This window comes from Nycticebus coucang, chromosome 5, assembly GCF_027406575.1.
Source record: "Nycticebus coucang isolate mNycCou1 chromosome 5, mNycCou1.pri, whole genome shotgun sequence".
NCBI classification, from domain to species: Eukaryota; Metazoa; Chordata; class Mammalia; order Primates; family Lorisidae; genus Nycticebus; species Nycticebus coucang.
The window spans coordinates 21,289,767-21,305,238 of record NC_069784.1 but is presented as its reverse complement, the minus strand read 5'-3'; the positions used below and the strand labels follow the sequence as shown (position 1 = coordinate 21,305,238).

The 15,472-nt window shown below is 40.1% G+C and overlaps 1 non-coding gene across 1 annotated transcript; it reads left to right on the top strand.

The window, feature by feature from the left end:
- Positions 1-2,517: 2,517 nt before the first annotated feature.
- On the top strand, positions 2,518-2,624 carry LOC128586863 (U6 spliceosomal RNA). Its single transcript, XR_008380322.1, has one exon. It is a non-coding gene; the product is annotated as a U6 spliceosomal RNA (small nuclear RNA).
- Positions 2,625-15,472: the final 12,848 nt, after the last annotated feature.

Below are 15,472 nucleotides of genomic sequence, written 5' to 3'. Positions count from 1 at the left end.
ATAGATGAATGAATAAATAGAAGACATTTCCATTTATTCTTTGGAGAGATAAATGAAGATAGATTTTAGACAGATCAATAATAGCATGAAATAAACATAACAAAAATAATTTGCTAATCACTGTTTTCTTCTTAAGGCAAGAGATAACCGCTTTCCTCACCAGAAATTGCCAGAATCATGAGAAGCACAGAATAGAAAATAAACTCAAAATGCTGCTCCTATGTTTACCTTGATGGTGTGCTTGAAAGTGTTTTTCCAGAGTATTTATATGCAATGTTCTTTCTTTCTAAGCCCTTACAAGTTGCTCCCAGTGGAGGCCAAAATTGATCAATTTTGCAGAGACCAAAATAGGTAAGAAACAGCAGCAAACAAGCTTCCTGGTGTCCCTGGGAAGGCTATTTGTTGCCATCTTAAACTTCATGAGTAGGTGCAAATGGGGCACCTGCCCCCAGCCTTGCCCTCTCTCTGCCCATCTCAGTTGGAGCACACCCCTGCTGGGATGCCCAGTCCCATTTAGCTTGAGGCCATCTTGCCATCTGCTTCCTCAATTCCTGGTGTTGCCCACAATTTATTTTGCTCTCATTAAGGAATGATGATATAGGATGAGAGACAGGATCAAACCCGGTAGTGTGGGACAATGCTGAGCACTTTCTCCCTCCCCATTAATCAAAACAATATGCTGGTTTCATTTCCAGCTCTTCATTTATAAGCTATGTAAGCTTGAGCAAGTCTGTCGAGGTCTGAGCCTCAGCATATTCCTCTGTTGAATCCAGGTATATATTATTTATTTGTCAAGATTGTTGTGAGGGAAAAAATGGGTTGTTGTGATCTAGGGATGACTAATTCACAAGTACTTAAAATAGTAAGTGACACATGGTAAGCATTCAATAAGTGGTCATCACTACCATTCATTTATTCATCAATTCCACATACATATTTTGAGCTTTTCCTATGTATTTGTTATGTGACATTATGAGGCTATAGAAAAAAACAAGACCCTGACTTCTCAAAACATTCCTCTTCCAGGGCCAGGCACAGTGGCTCATGCCTATAATCCTAGCACTCTGGAAGACGGAGGAAGGTGGATTGCCTGAGCTCACAAGTTTGAGACCAGCTTGAGCAAGAGTGAGACCCCGTCTCCCAAAAATAGCCGGGCACTGTGGCGGGTGCCTGCAGTCCCAGCTACTCAGGAGACTGAGGCAAGAGAATCACTTGAGATAAGAGTTGGAGATGGCTATGAGCTATGATGCCATGGCACTCTATGGAGGGTGACAAAGTGACTGTGTCTCAAAAAGAAAAAAAAGTTCCTCTTCCAGCTGAAGAAACAGTAGATAAGTAATTACTCCCAACAGCACATAATTAAATGTATCAAAAAAGGCATAAGTGTAATTAGAGTTGGAACATAAGGGTGGGGGTGGCAGAAGACAGTTTGAAAAAGAGATGGCTGAATTTTTCTGAAAACTTGATGAAAACCATATACCCACAAAAGCAAGAAGAACCTCAGCCAACCCCAAGCAGAGAAATACAAAGAAAACTATACCAAGACACATTATAGTCAAATTGAAGGAAAAAAAACAAAGGTATAGAGAAAATCTTAAAATCCTCCAGAGAAAAAAGACACATCATAGCAGAACAACAATATGAATAATTTCTGACTTCTGATCAGAAATAATTCAAGCCAGAAGATAATGAATAACATGATTAAAATTGCTGAGAAAAAAAAAATAAAAACTGTCAACTTAGAATGGTTGGTTAGACAGTGGAAATGTATATCAAAACTGGAGATGAAATAAATGTATTTTCAGATAAACAAAAATAGAGAGAATTATAGTCAGCAGATTCAGATGATGGGAAATGTTAAAAAAAAAAAAGAAAAGAAAAGAAAGTTCCTTAGCCTGAAGACAAATAATACCAGATAGTAAAACAAATCTATGGGAAAAAATTAAGAACATAGAAAATATAATAGATTATGTTCCTTGAGTTCTTTAAAAGACAAAAAAACCCAGGGTGTGTGTTTAATAGCATACTAATAATATATATCTTGCATTAAAACAGTTGCACAAAGAAAAAGTAAGATAAATGGTAATATACTGTTGTAAGGGTCTATATTAAACATAAAGTGGCGTAATGTTAATTTAAAACAGAGTAACATAAACAGGACACATTGCAATGCCTAGCTACTAAAAATTAAATAAGTAAATAAAGTAGTGCATCTAAATGTTAATAGAGGAGAAAAAATAGAATAATAGGTTGGGCATGGTGGCTCAGGCCTATAATCGTAGCACTCTGGGAGGCCAAGACAGGCCTGAGCTCAGGCGTTTAAGACCAGTGTGAGCAAGAGCAAGACCCTTGTGTATTAAAAATAGCTAGGTTTATGGCCAGCACCTATCGTCCCAGCTACTCAGGAGGCTGAGGCAGGAGGATTGCTTGAGCCTAAGAGTTTGAGGTTGCTGTGAGCTATATCCCCCAGCACTCTATCCAGGGTGACAGAGACTCTGTCTCAAAAAAACAAAAGAAGTGCTCGCTTCGGCAGCACATATACTAAAATTGGAACGATACAGAGAAGATTAGCATGGCCCCTGCGCAAGGATGACACGCAAATTCGTGAAGCGTTCCATATTTTTTGTTTAACATAATAAAAAAAAAAAAAAGAAATAATAAAAGTACTTGAGTAATCCAAAAGAAGCTAGAAAAGCAGGAGCAAAGAACATAGGGGTCAAACAGAAAACAAATAGCAAAATAGTAGATTTACACCTGGAAATATGAATAATTGCATTAAATGTAAGTGGATACACATAACAGCTGAAAGTCAGAGCTTGTCAAACTAGATAAAAGGGGAAAAATATATAATTAAAAGAGGTACAGTTGAAATACAAAGATATAGATATTTGGAGGTAAGAAGATAGAAGATGGACAAGCAGATGTATACATGTCTCAGCTAGTGTGGCTATATTAATATCAGACAAAATAGAATCAAAACCGGAGAGATCACTGAAAATAAAGAAGACACTTGGTAGTGATCAATGGGCCGATTTATTTAAAGGATACAACAATATTCAATGTGTATGCGTCTAACAACAGAGCTTCAAAATGGAGCAAAACCTGACTAAGCGCACACTTACACCTAGAGATTTCAGCTTTCCTCTCTCAGTAAATGATGGAACAAATAGACAGAAAAACAGTAAATATCTGGAAAATTCAAATAACTCTTACCAATAAACTTGACCTACGTGTCGTTAAGTGAATGTATCAACCAAGCATAGCAGAAAACACATTCTTTTCAAGTACATATAGAACATTCACCAAAAGGAACCATGTTCTGGGCCATAAAATCAAATCTCTGTAAGCTTCAAAGAAACAAAATTATACACAGGATGCTCTTTGATCACATTGAAATATAAAGCAGAGAAATAACACCAACAGTTTTTCCTTTGAAAAGATTAATAAAGTTAATAAGCCCCTAGAAAGAAAAAGAATTTTTGTTGTTGTTGTTGTTGAGACAGGGTCCCACCCTATGCCCCTGAGCAGAGTGCAGTGGGCGTGGTAGCTCACTGCAACCTCAGACTCGGGCTGCGGGCACCCCGCTTTTAAGGAAGGAAATGAGCTATCAAGCTACAAAAAGGACACAGAAGAATCTTAAATGTGTATTTCTAAGTGAAAAAAGAAAAGCTATAATCCTGACCTTATAAGTTGACAGAGACATTACAAGAAAAGAAAATTATAAACCATAATTCTCACAAAATGTGAGTAAATGAAATCCAGAAAAGAATAATAACACATGGGGTGGCGCCTGTGGCTCAAGGAGTAGGGCGCCGGTCCCATATGCCAGAGGTAGTGGGTTCAAACCCAGCCCTGGCCAAAAAAAACACACACACACAAAAAAAAAAAAAAAAAAAAAAAAAGAATAATAACACATGATCAAGTAGGTTTTGTACCAAGGATATAAAGTTGCTTTACCATTCAAAAATCAATCAAATTATTTCATCACATTAAGAGAATAAAGAGGCTCGGCCCCTGTGGCTCAAGCAGCTAAGTCGCCAGCCACATACAACTGAGCTGGGGTGTTCAAATCCAGCCTGGGCCTGCCAAACAACAATGACAGCTACAACCAAAAAAAATAGCCAGGAATTGTGGAGGGCACCTATAGTCCCAGCTACTTGGGAGGTGAAGGCAGGAGAATCACTTGAGCCCAGGAATTGGAGGTTGCTGTGAGCTGTGATGCCACAGCACTCTACCCAGTGTGACAGCTTGAGGCTCTGTCTCAAAAAAAAAAGAGAATAAAGAATAAAAATCAAATGATCATCTCAGTAGATACAAAAAGTTAATTTGACATAATTCAACATTATAATAAAAATTCATCAAAGTAGTACAGGAAGGAGCTTTACAGAGGGAATCTATGAAAAACATACAGCTATTTAACGGTAAAAAATCGAATACAGGCAGATCCCAAGTTCCAAACATCTGACTTGCATACAACTTGCACTTATGAATAGAGGCTATCACAGGTAATAGGTAAATGTACCTGTTCCAAGTTACACACAAATTCAACTTAAGAACAAACCTACAGACTCATTTGTAACCTAGGGGACTGCCTGTACTTTCCCCCTGAGACCTGAAAGAAGATAAGAATGTCTGTTCTTACCAAAACTACTCCACATTATACAGAAATCATAGAGAGTGCAAAAAGGCAAGGAAGGAAAACAAAATCAAAACAGCAAATTGTTAATAAAGACATAAAACAATATTTACCCAAAAACAGTATGATTATGGGCATAGACAATCCTAAGGAAGTCACACACCCCCAAAAGCCACAAACTACAACCATAAGTGAGTTTAGCAAGTATCACTTTACAAAGCCAACATTTAAAAATGTATTGAATTTCGGGCGGCGCCTGTGGCTCAGTCGGTAAGGCGCCGGCCCCATATACCAAGGGTGGCCAGTTCAAACCTGGCCCCAGCCAAACTGCAACCAAAAAATAGCTGGGCATTGTGGCGTGTGCCTGTAGTCCCAGCTACTTGGGAGGCTGAGGCAAGAGAATCGCTTAAGCCCAGAAGTTGGAGGTTGCTGTGAGCTGTGTGAGGCCACGGCACTCTACCGAGGGCCAGAAAGTGAGACTCTGCCTCTCCAAAAAAGAAAGAAAAAAAAAAAAAATGTATTGAATTTCTATGTTTTAGCAACTGGGAATTGAATTTGAAAAAATACTATTAATGGTAGTACTCAAAACATTAAATATAAATATTTACATATAAATTATCAGAATGTAAGACCTATACACTGAAAACTATAAAGAACTGAGAGAAATTATAGTTAACCTAAATATCCTAATAAACAAAAAGTATACCATAGTTAAAGATCAAAAATTTTAATGTTGTTAAGACATTGTGATACACTAAATTGTGTCCCGCCCCCAAATTCATACATAGAGGTCCTAATCCCCAGTACCTCAGAATATGACCATAGAATGAGGTCTTATGGGCAGGCATTAGTCTAATATGACTCGTGTTCTTATAAGTAGAGAAAATTAGGGCACAGACAGCACACAGACTCAGGGAGAAGGCAGACATTTGCAAGCTAAGGAGAGAGGCTTCAGAAGAGACCAAACCTGCTAACACCTTGACCTTGGCCTTCTGGCCTCCAGAACTGTGAGCAAATAAATCTGTATTGTTTAAGCCACCCAGTCTGTGGTATTTTGTTATGGCAGCAGCAGAAAACTCATAGAGATTTAGTTCATCTATTGATACAATGCTATTGTAATCAAAATCCAAGCAGGCATTTTTGTAGAAACTGATATATTTATTTTTAAATTTATATGGAAAGATAAGGAAAAAGTAATTCATGTGAAAAACCAAAATAGTTTTGAAGAATATAAAAGATTTACTCTAACCTGATTTATTTTTTATTTTGTTTATTTATTTATTTAGACAGGTCTCACTCAGTAACCCTGAGTAGACTGTTGCCTCAGAGCTCACAGCAACCTCAAACTCCTGGACTCAAGCAATCCTCTTATCTCAACCTCCCCAGTAGCTGGAACTACAGGCACCAGGCACCAAGCCTAGCTAGTTTTCTTTTTCTTTTCTTTCTTTTTTTTTTTTTTTTTTTGAGACAAAGTCTCACTTTATCACTTTCGATAGAGTGCTATGGCGTCATAGCTCACAGCAACCTCAAACTCTTGGGCTTAAGGTTCTAAAGTAGCTGGGACTACAGGTGCTCACCACAATGCCAGGCTATTTTTTTAGAGATGGGGTGTTGCTCTTGCTTAGGCTGGTCTCAAACTCTTTAGCTGAAGCAATACATGGGTTGGCCTCCCAAAGTGCTAGGATTATAGGCATGAGCCACCACGCCCAGCTTACTCTACCTGATTTATTTATTCATTTATCTATCTATTTATTTATTTATTTGAGACAGAGCCTCAAACTGTCACTCTGGGTAGAGTGCCATAGCATCACAGCTCACAGCAGCCTCCAACTCCTGGGCTTAAGCAAGTCTCCTGTCTCTGCCTCCCAAGTAGCTGGGACTACAGGTGCCTGCCACAATGCCCGTGTATTTTTTTTTTTTTTTTTTTTTTTTGGTGTTGTTGTTGTAGCCATCATTGTTGCTTGGTGGGCCCAGGCTGGATTTGAACCTGCCAGCTCAGATGTATGTGGCTGGCGCTTTAGCTGCTTGAACCACAGGTGCCAAGCCAACCTGATTTAAAGAAATAATAAAACTACCATAATCTAGGCAGTGAGAAATAGGGTAGACAAATAGATCAAATGAACAGAATAGAGAATATATAAATAGACCCACATCACATATATATATATATATTATCACTTGATTATTCATAAAGGTACTGAAACATTCAGTGGGGAAAGGAATGTTTTTAACAAATGACTCTAGAATAACTAGATAACTGTATGAAAAAACATAATTTCAACTCCTAACTTGTTGGGAACCAGCATAGGGAAGGGGAACAAACCAGAGTGGAATTGGTGGGGCCTTAGAAAAATACAGCACAAGAGAAGACACGGAAACAAAAGATGGGATCAGGAGGGCTGACTGGGCTCATGGCTGCAGCCAGCACCAAAGCACAAAATCAGCTTCATTTTATAATGTCTGTACAGGGTTGTCCAGGGGGAAGTAGCATAGACAATAGGGGGAAATAGCATAAACAAAAGACATATTTTTGGTTTTACAGTATGATAAGAAGATTAAATGACTTGAATAAAGACAAATCATCTTATTAAAGGTTTCTACTCAACTTCATTAACATATGACAAGAAGGGAGAGGCCACAGAATCTCTGCATAGTTAAAACAAAGGAAGAACTATGTGACTTGGGAGGTTCTACTTAACTTCGTTAGCATATGACAAGAAGTAAGAATGCAAATATCACAAGGATCTCTGCATAGTTAACTAGACAAAGAAAGAGCTATGTGACTTTTGGCAGAGGGATCTGTGAAGAAAGGAATATGACTGTTTGGGGAATGGAGGAGAAGAACTTGGGGGCTCATTCCCTGAATATTCCCCAGGCTGTGAGGGCTCTGCCATCCCACAGCCCGCTCTCCAAACTAACTCAGACCATGCAGAAAAATAAATTTGAGATGGACCATAGACCCAATCACAAAAGTAAAATTTTCTAGAAAAAAAACACAATATGTTCATAAAATTGGGCTAGCAAAAATTTCTTAGGCAAGACTTAAAGGACTTTAACCAGAAATTTTATAAAATGACAGATGGAAACTTTCTGAAATGTAAAGCTTCTGCTTGTCAAAACAAGAAAGAAAATGAATAGGCAAAGAAAGTGTAGGAGAAAATATTTATATCACATCCATCCGGGGAAGAACTTATCATCAGAATATCTAAACAATACATAAAGAACTCCCACTAATTAAATACTAAGAAGACAACTCATTGAAAATGTCATCAATGGATTTGCACAAGCTCTCATAAAACAAGATATAATTCATGCTCAGTGTGAGAGAGGATACCTGAGAAGGGCGAGGTCTAGGAGAACAGTTCTTCTCAAGGAGACCACAAGGATACACCTGCAGGTTGCTCTCCATGGTGACTCAGCTCTTGGGAATTTGTAAACTTAACTTCCTGGAACTTGGAAATTTTCAAGTTCTGTGAAATCCTATATTTCTGTAGGGGCTGGAATAGCATCTCCTGCTTGATTCAAACTGACCAATGAGAAGGGTACCTGTGGGGTGGAACTTTTTGACTGTCCATAAAAAGGGAAAGACCAAGCCAGTCGGGGAGCACGGCCATTTGAAATTCTTCTATGCCATAAGCTCCCGGCCAGTAAATAAAGCCCTTCCTCCTATAAACGTAGTATTTGGGTGCTCTTTCTCTCCATTGGGCCTCATCTTCCTACAACAAATACTCAAAGAGAAGACGCTCAACACCATTAGTTACCAAGGACATGCAAATTAAACGACAATGTGATATCTCTATCATAGCCAGTAAAAGACCCAAAATTAGAAAGACAGATAAAACTAAATGTTAGAGACAATGTATAGTGACTGAAACTTCATAAATTGCTGGTAAGAATATAAAGTTGAATAATTATTTCAGATGACCAGTCATCAATTTTTTATAAAGTTAAATATACCCTTACTGCATGACTCATTAATTCCACTTTTAGTATTTATCCAAGAGAAATTAAAATGTGTCTATAAAAAGACTTGTAGAAGAATGTTCATAACACCTTTATTAACAGTATAGTACTAAACTGAAATCCACCCAATTGTCTGTCAAAAAATGAACAGGTAAACACATCATGGCTTATTTACACCATTGAATACTACTTTGCAATAAAAACAAACAAATGATTTACTTGCAGTGTGTGTTCTTTTTTTTTTTGCAGTTTTTGCCAGGGCTGGGTTTGAACCCACCACCTCCGGCATATGGGGCTGGCGCCCTACTCCTTTGAGCCACAGGCACCGCCTGTAGTGTGTGTTCGTAAATATATGGAAATCGTACCTCAACAAAATTAAAATATATATTATATCAGAAGTTGAGTATTAAGAAGAAAAGTAAAGCAGAGAGAGAGGAAATGGGGAGCCCAGGGTTTAGATCATCTGCAAAGTCTTCTGCTGCTGGTGTTTGAGGAAGAAATCTGAAGGGAATGATCAATTGGGAGGAGAGTGTTCCAGGTAGAGGGATCAGAAAGGACAAATTCCTTAAGGCAAGAGCATGTTTGGCTTGCTCAAGGAACAGCAAGGAGGTGAATGCATCCTGAATGATGTGTTTAAGGGGGACCATGCTGTGAAATATATATTTGTTCTTCTCCAGTTTCCTGGCAGCACAGCTCCTAAAGCCCTCCAGTCTTTCCTAAGTGATAAGTGCCTTTTGTATGCTAATGAGATGACTGGTATCTGGGGACACCTACATAGCCTCAGGGTGAAGACTGGTTGCCAGAGGAACAAGTCACGTGATTAAAGGGTTGGTGCTTTCTCAGTCTGACCCCCACACCTCACTTCCTGGGAAGGCTGACTTATCACTAAGGGCCAATGATAAAATCAACCATGCCTACCTAATAAGCCTCCATAAAACCCCAAAAGGGCAGGGTTCAGAGAGCTTCCAAGGAGCCAAACAGGGAACAGTTGTTGGAGTGAACACAGAGGCTGTGAAGCTCAGCATCCTTCCTACAGGCCTTGCCCAGTGCGTGTCTTCATCTGTATCCTCTGTAATATCCCTTAAATGTTAGAGCCACGTGGTGGTGGCTCCAGGTAGTCACTAAAATAATGGAAAAGAGTAAACAAACTTTTAGCAAGAAAAAAGGTTATCAACTATTAACAGTTTTGCAGCAAGCCAGGCCTCATCCTAGCTACTGCAGGCCCCATGGAAAGTGTAGTTTGGGGATTTTATACACAACTTTGAGAGCTACCAGCTGCTTCTTAGAAATCTCCCAGGGTTAGATAAACATTACTTGACTTCCTAAAATGCAGAAAGGAAAAAGCAACTTTTGTCAGATGCCCACTTTGCTTTCGTTTCATGTCTATAATTCCCAGCTTTACTTGTGGAACCATCCAAAGCTTCTAACTGCATGAAAAACAAGTGTACCATTGTGTAGCTGGGTTCCTGTCCAGAATTAAAAGTTTCTGTGGTAGTGGTTAAAGGTCAGAGGAGTAGGTAAGCATCATGAGAAATGAGGAACATGGGCTATGGAGAACCCAAATTTGGGGACAGAAGGCCTGAGAATAGGCTACAGCACTTAACGCCTCTGATCTTGTTTTTCCTCATCTGTAAAACAAGATTAAAAATGTTTGTTCTGCCTACTTTCAGGGGAGAAGAGACTAATACAATATAATATAATACGTGAAAAATTGTTTTGGAAAGTATGCAACTTTAGTATCACGGGTAGAGATCTGTATTCAAATTGTCTGGACATGAAAGCAGTCACATTTTGACGAAGTTAGTGCTAATAAACGTAATATGAGAAAAAAAAAAAAAGAAAGAAAGAAATCTCCCAGGGTCTTAATCATTTATTTCCAAAACAAAATGTTGGATTTCAAGGCAGTTGCATCTCCTAAAATGTTGGGGGTCAGCTGTCTGTGTCCTTTGGAGTGCTCTTGATTGAAAAATGACCATGGTATGGGATTCTCTCATACAGGGATGGACAGGGACCCCCATTTTCTAGGCCTGGGTGAGCTCGGAAATCAGTCTTATGACAATTCCCCATCTCTCTCCAGACTGGAGCAAGGTCACAAGTAAACAGCCTGCCTGCTCCTCTAGGCAGTTTCTCTTGGGGTAGGGAGCATACACCTACGGCTTCACTTTAGGCCTGGACTGTAAGGACTGCATTCCTTCGCTAATTTTTGGATTATTTTCTGTCTGCAGGCTTCTTGTTGTGACATATTTCAGACGTACATTTCCAATCAGGATAGGAAAAGCAGTGTATAAAAACCTAGACAGAAGGTCCCACTTGGATTCCCTCCTTCCCCCTCTTTCACTTATCTCTTTATCTTTCTTTTTTTTTTTTTCTCCCTCCCTCCTTCCCTCTGTCTTCTCTTCCTTTCCCTCTTTATCTTTCAATAAACTCTGTCCTTTCACTTACTTGTGTGGTCTGTGGTTTCATTCTTCCAACCCCAAGCAAGATCAAGAACCTGACCCAGAGAAATTCTGGCTCCAACCAGACACCCCAAAGTAAGGCAGACATGAAACAAAGTTTATTGAGAAAGAGAAAGGTTTATAGAGTAAGAGCAAGGTATAGACTTACAGAACAAGATACATTCACCACAGACAGTGAACAGGCTCCCATTGTGGTGATGAAGAAAAGGCAAGGGCAAAGGTTATGGCCAGTGGTTCTCCTTTACACCACCTGGATCAGACTTACCTTGTGGTTCAGAGGTCACCCTGGAACCAGAGTCTTGCTGCACATGCAGACTTCCCAGGAGACTCTCTGAGAACCCATAGGGGGAATGTGGATCACATGGTGAGTCTTAAGGCTATTCTAGGCCACCTTTACGACTCTGTTGCACCTGTTGTTAGGCTAGGGAGTCTTCTACATCCTTTTGCACTTGGCCTGCTAAGTTCTAACTGGTAGAATGGTAGGGTGGGCCCTCCTCCCCAGGTGTGAGCAATCACTTGGGACAAAATTAAGGTGTACCAAGTGATTGAGACCTGGGAGCCTCACCTTGTCCTCCTTCCCTGGGAGAGCGGTTCCTAACTACCTACCTAACACAATGATTACCTGAGTTCTGTGAACCTCTCTAGACAATTAATTGCACCTAGAGAAGGGGTCATGGGAACCCTGATATATAGCAGGTGCTTGCGACCAGCGTCTAGAGTAGGAGGGCAGTCTGTGCGACTGAGCCAGTCACCTGTGGCATCTGATGCCGACTCCAAACGATGGTGGGAGAATGGAGTTAAATGACAGGACACACGATTATTTCCCACTGAAGGACTGATGGTTGGTGGGGAGAAATGCCCACATGTTTTGGTGACTAGAGGTTAAGTGTTTTTTCTCCTTAGGTACCATTAGGAAATGAGATGGGAGAGGAGGGAGGTTCAGATCACAAGCACTTGACAGGGCTTGTGAAGACTCTGGGCTTCGCTCTGAGTGAGTGGAAAGCCACAGGAAGTGTTAGAGCCGAGAAGTGGCAAGATCCTTTATAAAGGATCACTCTGGCTGCTGTGATGAGAATAAACTCAGGGTGGAGGCGATGGTGGGTAGAAAGAAGCTAGGACACAGCAGAGAGGTGAGTTAGAGGCCACGTTAGTGGTTTCAAACCAGAGTAGTGGCAAGAGTGAAAAGGGATCATAGTCTGGATACATTTTAAAAGTAGAGCAAGCAGGATTTGCCAGTGGATTAGATGAGCATTAAGATAAAGAAAGCATTAAGAAGGGTAAATCTGCATTTTTTAGCATGAGCACCCCTGCGATGTAGTTTCAGGGCTAGCAAGCTCAGCCACCTCAGTTGCTGCACCTTCCTGAGATGTCCGCCACAGTCATTGCTAACCCCTGTCCAAGCTCAGCATGTGCCCAGGACCTGCCCTTAGGGAGTCACCCAGGCCCCCTTGCCATCTCTCCTCCTGAGGCCACCTGCCCCACCTTACTGTCTCTGGGCAAATGCAACTTCTGCTTTTCCGCCATTCCCTTTGGATGTGGCATTCATCTTCACCACCTGGTCTCAGCCCCACCCTTGTCAGTGGACATTGTCTTTTCAGAAATCCCCCAGCTCCCTGCCGACAGCCTCAGGTTGTCGCTGACTTACACCTCTGCAACAAACCCCCCCGTTCTGGCAAGACACCTATGTTGACCAAGAGAGACGTTCAGACATCACAAGATTTCAAAGCAAACCGTTAGGTAAAACCCTGTTCTATACAAGATACCCAGACAAAGGGTCAACTGGGAGCCAAAATCCCACCCAGGCTCTGGGCTACAAGATCTGAGCCCAGTGCCAGACTGCAGCTTGGAAGCTGCAGCATTAATTCTTAGTTTGTCCATCCAGAGATGTCTTTTATGAAAGCCTCCTTTTCCCAATTTGTCCTAAGGTAGCAATTACACAAAAGAAGTCCCTATTTCAAGGGCAGCCATACGGAGAACTCAGATTCACTTTTTTTTCCAGCTAACATTAATAGAGCAACTTAAACTGCTGTCTCTCTTGCTTAGAATTTTTGTAAAATTTAAGTGAAAGAAAAGACCAACCTTCACTGATAGCAGCATATCAGAAGGCCATTTTTCTCGTAGCATCCCTTGTCTTGTCCCACATTCACACAACGCTGTTGTTTCTCTTCCAGTCCAGAAATGTAAACAGCTTTTGCTTATTTCTACTGAACATGGTTCCTTTTTCTCTGATGTTGTCTCGATTGAACCTGAGAAGCTGACATAATTGTGCAATTCATATCTAGTGAAAGTTGAACTTTGAACAGTAACTGAAGATCTGAGCAGGTAAAGGCATCTGACAAGAGTTTGTACTTGACAACACCAGCCTCTCTTCTCTCCTGAATAATAATATAACCAATTCAATGCCTTCTATTTTCCTGCTGTTGCAATGTAGAATTCAAGGGTTCTTATGACCTGTTTATCGGGTAAGAACTCAATTAATTTGTGTCCAGACTCATTAATTGTTCTTAATTCACATTTGACTGTTGTGTTTGGTCCCTGACCTCTGTCACACTTTTGCTTGGAAATTTCCCTCTTGGTAGAAACACATCGTGCACAGCCAACTCACTGCTGATTCTGATTGAGACTTTGCTGCCACCACAGGTGCTAAATTTCCCTGAACACATCTCAAAGATAGGTTCAGAGAGGCTACTTTTTAAAGATAGATTTTTTTTATGGGTGAGTATACAAAGGGTGTCAAAAAATGCATGCACATTTTAAGAAAGGAAAAACTGCATTAAAACGGTAATACTCAAGTCACGTTTGACTTCTGCAATTACAAGAGGTACTCAAATGTGACTTGTATTCATCTTTTATTATTGGTATATATTGAGTATTACCAATTTAATACAGTTTTTTCCTTTCTTAAAATGTGTATATATTTTTGACACCTTCTGTGTTGTGTGTGTATATACAGGGTGGATATAAAGTTTGTGTTCAATTTATAATAATTGAAATAGGAAAAACTGCACATGAACTTTACATCTACCCTGTATGTGTGTGTGCACATATACATATACGTGTTCTGATAAGCTCTTTCCATGTAACTACAATTCATAAAAGAAGGCTTGTGGCACAATGCACACACAGTAGGTGTTTTGTGAATATTTGTTAAAAGAAAGAGCAGTTATTGCTGTCCCTGTAACTAGACTGGCAGAATAGATTTGGTTCAGGTCAGATCATCTCATAAGGCCTCAGTCTCCTCATTTACAATGTCAAGAAGATGGAAAAGATAGATTCTGAGATCCAGAATGGGAGTGTGTTAAGTTCCCATCTCTCTAGCACAGTTCTAGAAAGTGTTCCTTAGGTAAAGTAAAGACAAAGGCTGAGGGTGGCTCAAGGAGTAGGGCGCCAGCCCCATTTCCTGGGGGTGGCAGGTTCAAGCCTGTCCCCAGCCAAAACTGCAAAAAAAAAAAAAAAAAAATACACACAAAGGCTGAAAAACAAGCTCCTGGAACTCAAAATGGGGAGTTTCTTTGGAATCAGTCCTCCTTAAAATTTTACAAAAATTCTAAGCAAGAGAGACAGCAGTTTAAGTTGTTCAGTTAATGCTCTCTGTAGTGGACAACTGTGGAGACCAGTTATATATCCCTGGGGAGTTTTCTCAAACAGCCAAAGCAATCTGGAAATTCAATAAATCTAGCCAATATTTTGAAACACGTCCTATCCCTTTACTTTTATTTTTTACCTTTTTCTTTCAACTCTATATCATTTTTAGAAGAAAATTCACCTTTAGGGTCTGGTTTGTTTTCCAGGAACTCAGCTGACTTTATCTCCTGGTAATTCATAGAGGTATTGTGAAAGTACTTCTTGGGGAAAATCTTTAGGCCATTTAGTTTTTTTCCACCCTTTGAGTAAAATCACTGATCTTATTGTGACTAGGATGTTGACACATTTAAAGAGAGAAAAACTAAGTAGATGCTCAGGACACAATCTTGCAAGTTTTATGCTTAATAAATATTCTCCCACTCAGGTTGTTTAATTTTTATCTCTTTCATAGTCATTTTCATGGATAGTTTAGTTAAAATTGAAGAGGCAATTCTAAAGATTAGTCAGAGACATATCACTAACCTGGGATTCACAAGAACAGATCTCTACTTCAGTTCTAACTAGCACTGTTGAACTGAGACATTATTCAAAAGTATCGTGGAATCTGAAATTTGGGAGGAAATATAGATTGTTCTCAACAATGAAGAATTTCTTTAAAAGAAAGCCTCGGGCGGCGCCTGTGGCTCAAGGAGTAGGGCGCCGGTCCCATATGCCAGAGGTGGTGGGTTCAAACCCAGCCCCGGCCAAAAAAAAAAAGACTACCCTGGATGGGTCACTTGGGCGGCGCCTGTGGCTCAACGGGTAGGGCACCGGTCCCATATGCCGGAGGTGG